The sequence below is a fragment of the Protomyctophum parallelum genome, assembly GCF_964188405.1.
Source record: "Protomyctophum parallelum genome assembly, chromosome: 18".
Classification (NCBI taxonomy): Eukaryota; Metazoa; Chordata; class Actinopteri; order Myctophiformes; family Myctophidae; genus Protomyctophum; species Protomyctophum parallelum.
Genome location: NC_139716.1, coordinates 29,571,755 through 29,585,236, shown reverse-complemented (window position 1 = coordinate 29,585,236; position 13,482 = coordinate 29,571,755).

Sequence of the window (13,482 nt, the reverse complement as noted above, 5' to 3'; positions counted from 1 at the left end):
CACTCTCAGGCAAAGTCTCCTGGTAATTTTGAAGTGATCTTTTGTGCGTTAGCCTTCAGTAAAGTTTAAATAACACAGACTCATATTAATCAGATGTTTCTTAGCGCTGTTGTTGAGGTCTTCTTTTGTATGATAGTGTAACAGCCGGGAATCGAACCCTGGTCTCCCACGTGGAAAGCCAACATCTTAACCACTACGACAATTAGAGTTTTGAGGTAGGCAGGCTGAGGCTGTGAGCCACTGCTAGAATAGCAGTAAATGAAGCTCAATAACTAGCATTACACTTTAGGAAGTGTGGGATTTGAACAACTCTCTGTGCTGAATAGCCCCTACTACACCATCACTCAGTAACATCTGCCTCTTTGTACTGTTGAAGCGATCATTTGTATGTTAGCCTTCAGATAGTAAAGTTGAAAGAATCAAGAGTTGAACATAGACTCACGTTCATCAGAGTGTAACACCCAGTAATCGAACACAGGTCCCCTGCACTGAAGGCCAACATCTTAACCACTAAGCCAAAGCAACTGCCTATGGCTGAGCCATAGGCAGTTGCTTTTTTCATTTTTTCATTTTTTTCAAATCCTCAAAAATGATGAAAAACGGCGTGCTATAGTATGCCGTACGATATGGGCTATAGCCCATTGTCCAAAATGATAAAAAACGAGGATAAATTTTTTTTATCAAAAATTAAAAAAACGATGGGCTATAACCCATCGTTTTTTTCATTTTTTTCAAATCCTCAAAAATGATGAAAAACGGCGTGCTATCGTATGATCGTATGGGCTATAGCCCATGGTCCAAAATGATGACGTTCTCTCTACCGCAACATACTTAAAAGTATAGTGGTGTATGAGAATGGGTGTTGCGGAGGATGAGAAACATTAACATTGTGCTATAGGAGCAATGGGACTTGAACATAGAATGTCCGTACAGAGAGACTGATTATTAGACCATTGCACCATCAGTCAGACACACAGTGAACATCTCCTGGTAATTGTGTGTGTTAGCCCTCAGTTGGTAAAGTTGAAACACTCCAGCATTATAAAGCTATAGGAGAACAGGGATTTGAACATTTAGAGATGTATTAACTGAAGGCTCACAGCCTCAGCCTGATAACCTCAAAAGTCTCATATCTCCCCTGAGCCATAGGCAGTTGCTTTGGCTTAGTGGTTAAGATGTTGGCCTTCAGTGCAGGGGACCTGTGTTCGATTCCTGGGTGTTACACTCTGATGAACGTGAGTCTATGTTCAACTCTTGATTCTTTCAACTTTACTATCTGAAGGCTAACATACAAAAGATCGCTTCAACAGTACAAAGAGGCAGATGTTACTGAGTGATGGTGTAGTAGGGGTTATTCAGCACAGAGAGTTCATGTTCAAATCCCACTCTTCCTAAAGTTTAATGCTAGAGTTATTGAGCTTCATTTACTGCTATTCTAGCAGTGGCTCACAGCCTCAGCCTCCTTTTAACCTCGTTTTTCATCATTTTTGACCATGGGCTATAGCCCATACCGTACGGCATACTATAGCACGCCGTTTTTCATCATTTTTGAGGATTTGAAAAAAATGAAAAAAAAAAAAACATGGGTTATAGCCCATCGTTTTTTGAATTTTTGAAAAAAAAAATTAACCTCGTTTTTCATCATTTTTGACCATGGGCTATAGCCCATACCGTACGGCATACTATAGCACGCCGTTTTTCATCATTTTTGAGGATAAAAAAAAAACAAAAAAACATGGGTTATAGCCCATCGTTTTTTGAATTTTTGAATTTTTTTTTAACCTCGTTTTTCATCATTTTTGACCATGGGCTATAGCCCATATCGTACGGCATACTATAGCACGCCGTTTTTCATCATTTTTGAGGATTTGAAAAAAATGAAAAAAAAAAAACATGGGTTATAGCCCATCGTTTTTTGAATTTTTGAAAAAAAAAATGACCTCGTTTTTCATCATTTTTGACCATGGGCTATAGCCCATACCGTACGGCATACTATAGCACGCCGTTTTTCATAAATTTTGAGGATTTAAAAAAAATGAAAAAAAAAAAAAACATGGGTTATAGCCCATCGTTTTTTGAATTTTTGATTTTTTTTTTTTAGCTCACAGCCTCAGCCTGATGACCTCAAAAGTCTCATGTCTCCCCTGAGCCATAGGCAGTTGCTTTGGCTTAGTGGTTAAGATGTTGGCCTTCAGTGCAGGTGACCTGTGTTCGATTCCTGGGTGTTACACTCTGATGAACGTGATTCTATGTTCAACTCTTGATTCTTTCAACTTTACTATCTGAAGGCTAACATACAAAAGATCGCTTCAACAGTACAAAGAGGCAGATGTTACTGAGTGATGGTGTAGTAGGGGTTATTCCGCACAGAGAGTTCATTTTCAAATCCCACTCTTCCTAAAGTTTAATGCTAGTAATTGAGCTTCATTTACTGCTATTCTAGCAGTGGCTCACAAAACTCTAATTGTCGTAGTGGTTAAGATGTTGGCTTTCCACGTGGGAGACCAGGGTTCGATTCCCGGCTGTTACACTATCATACAAAAGAAGACCTCAACAGCGCTAAGAAACATCTGATTAATATGATGCTGTGTTATTTAAACTTTACGAACTGAAGGCTAACGAACAAAAGATCACTTCAAAATTACCAGGAGACTTTGCCTGAGAGTGTCTGACTGATGGTGCAGTGGTCTAATCATCAGGCTTTCAGTACAGACATTCCATGTTCAAGGCCTGTTCCTCCCACAGCTCAATGCTGCAGTAATTTTAACTTTTCAAGGCTTGAATAAAAAATAAAAACTCAAAAGCACCAGGAGAAATCTCCTGAATGCCCCAAGGTGCCTTGGCTCAATGGTGTGGAGCGCTTGACCCGTTGCCTCTGCTACAGACAGTTGGCAGGTTCAAGTCCCATGTCATGACGTCAAGGTGCTGGGAAGGACCATCGGGAGACGGTGCTCTCTCCCCCTGTTTCCTGAGATGTAACGGTTGGGGCTTATGTCTGAAAGAACCCTGTCCAGCTAACCTTTTACCATGAAAATGTCGATTAAAAAAAAGGTGAAAATTATAAAACAAATATACTATAGTGTGTAGTTTTTTCATTGTCAAAAGTCAAGAAAATGACATTGCCATTGTCCAGGATTATAATCGGGCTCCAGTGTGCAAATACACAGACTATCCTGTCAGATGATGTACCAAAATGCATTGCTATTTTATTTTTAAACGTTTGACCTAATTCTCATCTGTAAAACCTTACGTGGACAGGGTTCTTTCAAACATAACCCCCGACCGTTACATCTCAGGAAACAGGGGGAGAGAGCACCGTCTCCCGATGGTCCTTCCCAGCACCTTGACGTCATGACATGGGACTTGAACCTGCCAACTGTCTGTAGCAGAGGCAACGGGTCAAGCGCTCCACACCATTGAGCCAAGGCACCTTGGGGCATTCAGGATATTTCTCCTGGTGCTTTTGAGTTAAACAGAGCTAGAATGTTTAAACAGTACTGCTTCGGATCATGTTAAAAGCACCATCGTCCCCGAGGTGGATTCGAACCAACAACCTCTTGGTTTACAGCCAAGCGCACTAGTCCACAGCTCCACACAAGGCTGTTGAGTGTTGAAGCAAAAGTGTGTGTATTGAATATGGATTCGGAGTCCCAGGGGCTTTACTATCTGAAGGCTAACATACAAAAGATCGCTTCAACAGTACGAAGAGGCAGATGTTACTGAGTGATGGTGTAGTAGGGGTTATTCAGCACAGAGAGTTCATGTTCAAATCCCACTCTTCCTAAAGTTTAATGCTAGAGTTATTGAGCTTCATTTACTGCTATTCTAGCAGTGGCTCACAGCCTCAGCCTCAGCCTCCTTTTAACCTCGTTTTTCATCATTTTTGACCATGGGCTATAGCCCATACCGTACGGCATACTATAGCACGCCGTTTTTCATCATTTTTGAGGATTTGAAAAAAAAAAAAAAGACATGGGTTATAGCCCATCGTTTTTTGAATTTTTGAAAAAAAAAATTAACCTCGTTTTTCATCATTTTTGACCATGGGCTATAGCCCATACCGTACGGCATACTATAGCACGCCGTTTTTCATCATATTTGAGGATTTGAAAAAAAAAAAAAAGACATGGGTTATAGCCCATCGTTTTTTGAATTTTTGATTTTTTTTTTAACCTCGTTTTTCATCATTTTTGACCATGGGCTATAGCCCATATCGTACGGCATACTATAGCACGCCGTTTTTCATCATTTTTGAGGATTTGAAAAAAATGAAAAAAAAAAAAACATGGGTTATAGCCCATCGTTTTTTGAATTTTTGAAAAAAGAAATTACCTCGTTTTTCATCATTTTTGACCATGGGCTATAGCCCATACCGTACGGCATACTATAGCACGCCGTTTTTCATCATTTTTGAGGATTTGAAAAAAATGAAAAAAAAACAAAACATGGGTTATAGCCCATCGTTTTTTGAATTTTTGAATTTTTTTTTTAACCTCGTTTTTCATCATTTTTGACCATGGGCTATAGCCCATACCGTACGGCATACTATAGCACGCCGTTTTTCATCATTTTTGAGGATTTGAAAAAAAACAAAAAAAAACAAAACATGGGTTATAGCCCATCGTTTTTTGAATTTTTGAAAAAAAAAATTTACCTCGTTTTTCATCATTTTTGACCATGGGCTATAGCCCATACCGTACGGCATACTATAGCACGCCGTTTTTCATCATTTTTGAGGATTTTAAAAAAATGAAAAAAAAAAAAAAAACATGGGTTATAGCCCATCGTTTTTTGAATTTTTGATTTTTTTTTTTAACCTCGTTTTTCATCATTTTTGACTATGGGCTATAGCCCATATCGTACGGCATACTATAGCACGCCATTTTTCATAATTTTTGAGGATTTGAAAAAAAAAAAAAAAAAAAAAAAACATGGGTTATAGCCCATCGTTTTTTGAAATTTTGAAAAAAAAAATTACCTCGTTTTTCATCATTTTTGACCATGGGCTATAGCCCATACCGTACGGCATACTATAGCACGCCGTTTTTCATCATTTTTGAGGATTTGAAAAAAATGAAAAAAAAAACAAACATGGGTTATAGCCCATCGTTTTTTGAATTTTTGAAAAAAAAAAATTACCTCGTTTTTCATCATTTTTGACCATGGGCTATAGCCCATACCGTACGGCATACTATAGCACGCCGTTTTTCATCATTTTTGAGGATTTGAAAAAAATGAAAAAAAAAAAAACATGGGTTATAGCCCATCGTTTTTTGAATTTTTGAAAAAAAAAATTACCTCGTTTTTCATCATTTTTGACCATGGGCTATAGCCCATACCGTACGGCATACTATAGCACGCCGTTTTTCATCATTTTTGAGGATTTGAAAAAAATGAAAAAAAAAAAAAACATGGGTTATAGCCCATCGTTTTTTGAATTTTTGATTTTTTTTTTTTTAGCTCACAGCCTCAGCCTGATGACCTCAAAAGTCTCATGTCTCCCCTGAGCCATAGGCAGTTGCTTTGGCTTAGTGGTTAAGATGTTGGCCTTCAGTGCAGGTGACCTGTGTTCGATTCCTGGGTGTTACACTCTGATGAACGTGATTCTATGTTCAACTCTTGATTCTTTCAACTTTACTATCTGAAGGCTAACATACAAAAGATCGCTTCAACAGTACAAAGAGGCAGATGTTACTGAGTGATGGTGTAGTAGGGGTTATTCCGCACAGAGAGTTCATTTTCAAATCCCACTCTTCCTAAAGTTTAATGCTAGTAATTGAGCTTCATTTACTGCTATTCTAGCAGTGGCTCACAAAACTCTAATTGTCGTAGTGGTTAAGATGTTGGCTTTCCACGTGGGAGACCAGGGTTCGATTCCCGGCTGTTACACTATCATACAAAAGAAGACCTCAACAGCGCTAAGAAACATCTGATTAATATGATGCTGTGTTATTTAAACTTTACGAACTGAAGGCTAACGAACAAAAGATCACTTCAAAATTACCAGGAGACTTTGCCTGAGAGTGTCTGACTGATGGTGCAGTGGTCTAATCATCAGGCTTTCAGTACAGACATTCCATGTTCAAGGCCTGTTCCTCCCACAGCTCAATGCTGCAGTAATTTTAACTTTTCAAGGCTTGAATAAAAAATAAAAACTCAAAAGCACCAGGAGAAATCTCCTGAATGCCCCAAGGTGCCTTGGCTCAATGGTGTGGAGCGCTTGACCCGTTGCCTCTGCTACAGACAGTTGGCAGGTTCAAGTCCCATGTCATGACGTCAAGGTGCTGGGAAGGACCATCGGGAGACGGTGCTCTCTCCCCCTGTTTCCTGAGATGTAACGGTTGGGGCTTATGTCTGAAAGAACCCTGTCCAGCTAACCTTTTACCATGAAAATGTCGATTAAAAAAAAGGTGAAAATTATAAAACAAATATACTATAGTGTGTAGTTTTTTCATTGTCAAAAGTCAAGAAAATGACATTGCCATTGTCCAGGATTATAATCGGGCTCCAGTGTGCAAATACACAGACTATCCTGTCAGATGATGTACCAAAATGCATTGCTATTTTATTTTTAAACGTTTGACCTAATTCTCATCTGTAAAACCTTACGTGGACAGGGTTCTTTCAAACATAACCCCCGACCGTTACATCTCAGGAAACAGGGGGAGAGAGCACCGTCTCCCGATGGTCCTTCCCAGCACCTTGACGTCATGACATGGGACTTGAACCTGCCAACTGTCTGTAGCAGAGGCAACGGGTCAAGCGCTCCACACCATTGAGCCAAGGCACCTTGGGGCATTCAGGATATTTCTCCTGGTGCTTTTGAGTTAAACAGAGCTAGAATGTTTAAACAGTACTGCTTCGGATCATGTTAAAAGCACCATCGTCCCCGAGGTGGATTCGAACCAACAACCTCTTGGTTTACAGCCAAGCGCACTAGTCCACAGCTCCACACAAGGCTGTTGAGTGTTGAAGCAAAAGTGTGTGTATTGAATATGGATTCGGAGTCCCAGGGGCTTTACTATCTGAAGGCTAACATACAAAAGATCGCTTCAACAGTACGAAGAGGCAGATGTTACTGAGTGATGGTGTAGTAGGGGTTATTCAGCACAGAGAGTTCATGTTCAAATCCCACTCTTCCTAAAGTTTAATGCTAGAGTTATTGAGCTTCATTTACTGCTATTCTAGCAGTGGCTCACAGCCTCAGCCTCAGCCTCCTTTTAACCTCGTTTTTCATCATTTTTGACCATGGGCTATAGCCCATACCGTACGGCATACTATAGCACGCCGTTTTTCATCATTTTTGAGGATTTGAAAAAAAAAAAAAAAAAAAAAACATGGGTTATAGCCCATCGTTTTTTGAATTTTTGAAAAAAAAAATTAACCTCGTTTTTCATCATTTTTGACCATGGGCTATAGCCCATACCGTACGGCATACTATAGCACGCCGTTTTTCATCATATTTGAGGATTTAAAAAAAAAAAAAAAGACATGGGTTATAGCCCATCGTTTTTTGAATTTTTGATTTTTTTTTTAACCTCGTTTTTCATCATTTTTGACCATGGGCTATAGCCCATATCGTACGGCATACTATAGCACGCCGTTTTTCATCATTTTTGAGGATTTGAAAAAAATGAAAAAAAAAAAAACATGGGTTATAGCCCATCGTTTTTTGAATTTTTGAAAAAAGAAATTACCTCGTTTTTCATCATTTTTGACCATGGGCTATAGCCCATACCGTACGGCATACTATAGCACGCCGTTTTTCATCATTTTTGAGGATTTGAAAAAAATGAAAAAAAAACAAAACATGGGTTATAGCCCATCGTTTTTTGAATTTTTGAATTTTTTTTTTAACCTCGTTTTTCATCATTTTTGACCATGGGCTATAGCCCATACCGTACGGCATACTATAGCACGCCGTTTTTCATCATTTTTGAGGATTTGAAAAAAAACAAAAAAAAACAAAACATGGGTTATAGCCCATCGTTTTTTGAATTTTTGAAAAAAAAAATTAACCTCGTTTTTCATCATTTTTGACCATGGGCTATAGCCCATACCGTACGGCATACTATAGCACGCCGTTTTTCATCATTTTTGAGGATTTTAAAAAAATGAAAAAAAAAAAAAAAACATGGGTTATAGCCCATCGTTTTTTGAATTTTTGAATTTTTTTTTTAACCTCGTTTTTCATCATTTTTGACTATGGGCTATAGCCCATATCGTACGGCATACTATAGCACGCCATTTTTCATAATTTTTGAGGATTTGAAAAAAAAAAAAAAAAAAAAAAAACATGGGTTATAGCCCATCGTTTTTTGAAATTTTGAAAAAAAAAATTACCTCGTTTTTCATCATTTTTGACCATGGGCTATAGCCCATACCGTACGGCATACTATAGCACGCCGTTTTTCATCATTTTTGAGGATTTGAAAAAAATGAAAAAAAAAAAAACATGGGTTATAGCCCATCGTTTTTTGAATTTTTGAAAAAAAAAAATTACCTCGTTTTTCATCATTTTTGACCATGGGCTATAGCCCATACCGTACGGCATACTATAGCACGCCGTTTTTCATCATTTTTGAGGATTTGAAAAAAATGAAAAAAAAAAAAAACATGGGTTATAGCCCATCGTTTTTTGAATTTTTGATTTTTTTTTTTTTAGCTCACAGCCTCAGCCTGATGACCTCAAAAGTCTCATGTCTCCCCTGAGCCATAGGCAGTTGCTTTGGCTTAGTGGTTAAGATGTTGGCCTTCAGTGCAGGTGACCTGTGTTCGATTCCTGGGTGTTACACTCTGATGAACGTGATTCTATGTTCAACTCTTGATTCTTTCAACTTTACTATCTGAAGGCTAACATACAAAAGATCGCTTCAACAGTACAAAGAGGCAGATGTTACTGAGTGATGGTGTAGTAGGGGTTATTCCGCACAGAGAGTTCATTTTCAAATCCCACTCTTCCTAGTTTAATGCTAGTTATTGAGCTTCATTTACTGCTATTCTAGCAGTGGCTCACAAAACTCTAATTGTCGTAGTGGTTAAGATGTTGGCTTTCCACGTGGGAGACCAGGGTTCGATTCCCGGCTGTTACACTATCATACAAAAGAAGACCTCAACAGCGCTAAGAAACATCTGATTAATATGATGCTGTGTTATTTAAACTTTACGAACTGAAGGCTAACGAACAAAAGATCACTTCAAAATTACCAGGAGACTTTGCCTGAGAGTGTCTGACTGATGGTGCAGTGGTCTAATCATCAGGCTTTCAGTACAGACATTCCATGTTCAAGGCCTGTTCCTCCCACAGCTCAATGCTGCAGTAATTTGAACTTTTCAAGGCTTGAATAAAAAATAAAAAATAAAAACTCAAAAGCACCAGGAGAAATCTCCTGAATGCCCCAAGGTGCCTTGGCTCAATGGTGTGGAGCGCTTGACCCGTTGCCTCTGCTACAGACAGTTGGCAGGTTCAAGTCCCATGTCATGACGTCAAGGTGCTGGGAAGGACCATCGGGAGACGGTGCTCTCTCCCCCTGTTTCCTGAGATGTAACGGTTGGGGCTTATGTCTGAAAGAACCCTGTCCAGCTAACCTTTTACCATGAAAATGTCGATTAAAAAAAAGGTGAAAATTATAAAACAAATATACTATAGTGTGTAGGTTTTTCACTGTCAAAAGTCAAGAAAATGACATTGCCATTGTCCAGGATTATAATCGGGCTCCAGTGTGCAAATACACAGACTATCCTGTCAGATGATGTACCAAAATGCATTGCTATTTTATTTTTAAACGTTTGACCTAATTCTCATCTGTAAAACCTTACATGGACAGGGTTCTTTCAAACATAACCCCCGACCGTTACATCTCAGGAAACAGGGGGAGAGAGCACCGTCTCCCGATGGTCCTTCCCAGCACCTTGACGTCATGACATGGGACTTGAACCTGCCAACTGTCTGTAGCAGAGGCAACGGGTCAAGCGCTCCACACCATTGAGCCAAGGCACCTTGGGGCATTCAGGATATTTCTCCTGGTGCTTTTGAGTTAAACAGAGCTAGAATGTTTAAACAGTACTGCTTCGGATCATGTTAAAAGCACCATCGTCCCCGAGGTGGATTCGAACCAACAACCTCTTGGTTTACAGCCAAGCGCACTAGTCCACAGCTCCACACAAGGCTGTTGAGTGTTGAAGCAAAAGTGTGTGTATTGAATATGGATTCGGAGTCCCAGGGGCTTTACTATCTGAAGGCTAACATACAAAAGATCGCTTCAACAGTACAAAGAGGCAGATGTTACTGAGTGATGGTGTAGTAGGGGTTATTCAGCACAGAGAGTTCATGTTCAAATCCCACTCTTCCTAAAGTTTAATGCTAGAGTTATTGAGCTTCATTTACTGCTATTCTAGCAGTGGCTCACAGCCTCAGCCTCCTTTTAACCTCGTTTTTCATCATTTTTGACCATGGGCTATAGCCCATACCGTACGGCATACTATAGCACGCCGTTTTTCATCATTTTTGAGGATTTGAAAAAAATGAAAAAAAAAAAAACATGGGTTATAGCCCATCGTTTTTTGAATTTTTGAAAAAAAAAATTAACCTCGTTTTTCATCATTTTTGACCATGGGCTATAGCCCATACCGTACGGCATACTATAGCACGCCGTTTTTCATCATTTTTGAGGATAAAAAAAAAACAAAAAAACATGGGTTATAGCCCATCGTTTTTTGAATTTTTGAATTTTTTTTTAACCTCGTTTTTCATCATTTTTGACCATGGGCTATAGCCCATATCGTACGGCATACTATAGCACGCCGTTTTTCATCATTTTTGAGGATTTGAAAAAAATGAAAAAAAAAAAACATGGGTTATAGCCCATCGTTTTTTGAATTTTTGAAAAAAAAAATTACCTTGTTTTTCATCATTTTTGACCATGGGCTATAGCCCATACCGTACGGCATACTATAGCACGCCGTTTTTCATAAATTTTGAGGATTTGAAAAAAATGAAAAAAAAAAAAAACATGGGTTATAGCCCATCGTTTTTTGAATTTTTGATTTTTTTTTTTAGCTCACAGCCTCAGCCTGATGACCTCAAAAGTCTCATGTCTCCCCTGAGCCATAGGCAGTTGCTTTGGCTTAGTGGTTAAGATGTTGGCCTTCAGTGCAGGTGACCTGTGTTCGATTCCTGGGTGTTACACTCTGATGAACGTGATTCTATGTTCAACTCTTGATTCTTTCAACTTTACTATCTGAAGGCTAACATACAAAAGATCGCTTCAACAGTACAAAGAGGCAGATGTTACTGAGTGATGGTGTAGTACGGGTTATTCCGCACAGAGAGTTCATTTTCAAATCCCACTCTTCCTAAAGTTTAATGCTAGTAATTGAGCTTCATTTACTGCTATTCTAGCAGTGGCTCACAAAACTCTAATTGTCGTAGTGGTTAAGATGTTGGCTTTCCACGTGGGAGACCAGGGTTCGATTCCCGGCTGTTACACTATCATACAAAAGAAGACCTCAACAGCGCTAAGAAACATCTGATTAATATGATGCTGTGTTATTTAAACTTTACGAACTGAAGGCTAACGAACAAAAGATCACTTCAAAATTACCAGGAGACTTTGCCTGAGAGTGTCTGACTGATGGTGCAGTGGTCTAATCATCAGGCTTTCAGTACAGACATTCCATGTTCAAGGCCTGTTCCTCCCACAGCTCAATGCTGCAGTAATTTTAACTTTTCAAGGCTTGAATAAAAAATAAAAACTCAAAAGCACCAGGAGAAATCTCCTGAATGCCCCAAGGTGCCTTGGCTCAATGGTGTGGAGCGCTTGACCCGTTGCCTCTGCTACAGACAGTTGGCAGGTTCAAGTCCCATGTCATGACGTCAAGGTGCTGGGAAGGACCATCGGGAGACGGTGCTCTCTCCCCCTGTTTCCTGAGATGTAACGGTTGGGGCTTATGTCTGAAAGAACCCTGTCCAGCTAACCTTTTACCATGAAAATGTCGATTAAAAAAAAGGTGAAAATTATAAAACAAATATACTATAGTGTGTAGTTTTTTCATTGTCAAAAGTCAAGAAAATGACATTGCCATTGTCCAGGATTATAATCGGGCTCCAGTGTGCAAATACACAGACTATCCTGTCAGATGATGTACCAAAATGCATTGCTATTTTATTTTTAAACGTTTGACCTAATTCTCATCTGTAAAACCTTACGTGGACAGGGTTCTTTCAAACATAACCCCCGACCGTTACATCTCAGGAAACAGGGGGAGAGAGCACCGTCTCCCGATGGTCCTTCCCAGCACCTTGACGTCATGACATGGGACTTGAACCTGCCAACTGTCTGTAGCAGAGGCAACGGGTCAAGCGCTCCACACCATTGAGCCAAGGCACCTTGGGGCATTCAGGATATTTCTCCTGGTGCTTTTGAGTTAAACAGAGCTAGAATGTTTAAACAGTACTGCTTCGGATCATGTTAAAAGCACCATCGTCCCCGAGGTGGATTCGAACCAACAACCTCTTGGTTTACAGCCAAGCGCACTAGTCCACAGCTCCACACAAGGCTGTTGAGTGTTGAAGCAAAAGTGTGTGTATTGAATATGGATTCGGAGTCCCAGGGGCTTTACTATCTGAAGGCTAACATACAAAAGATCGCTTCAACAGTACAAAGAGGCAGATGTTACTGAGTGATGGTGTAGTAGGGGTTATTCAGCACAGAGAGTTCATGTTCAAATCCCACTCTTCCTAAAGTTTAATGCTAGAGTTATTGAGCTTCATTTACTGCTATTCTAGCAGTGGCTCACAGCCTCAGCCTCAGCCTCCTTTTAACCTCGTTTTTCATCATTTTTGACCATGGGCTATAGCCCATACCGTACGGCATACTATAGCACGCCGTTTTTCATCATTTTTGAGGATTTGAAAAAAAAAAGAAAAAAAAAAAACATGGGTTATAGCCCATCGTTTTTTGAATTTTTGAAAAAAAAAATTAACCTCGTTTTTCATCATTTTTGACCATGGGCTATAGCCCATACCGTACGGCATACTATAGCACGCCGTTTTTCATCATATTTGAGGATTTGAAAAAAAAAAAAAAACATGGGTTATAGCCCATCGTTTTTTGAATTTTTGATTTTTTTTTTAACCTCGTTTTTCATCATTTTTGACCATGGGCTATAGCCCATATCGTACGGCATACTATAGCACGCCGTTTTTCATCATTTTTGAGGATTTGAAAAAAATGAAAAAAAAAAAAACATGGGTTATAGCCCATCGTTTTTTGAATTTTTGAAAAAAAAAATTACCTCATTTTTCATCATTTTTGACCATGGGCTATAGCCCATACCGTACGGCATACTATAGCACGCCGTTTTTCATCATTTTTGAGGATTTGAAAAAAATGAAAAAAAAACAAAACATGGGTTATAGCCCATCGTTTTTTGAATTTTTGAAAAAAAAAATTACCTCGTTTTTCATCATTTTTGACCATG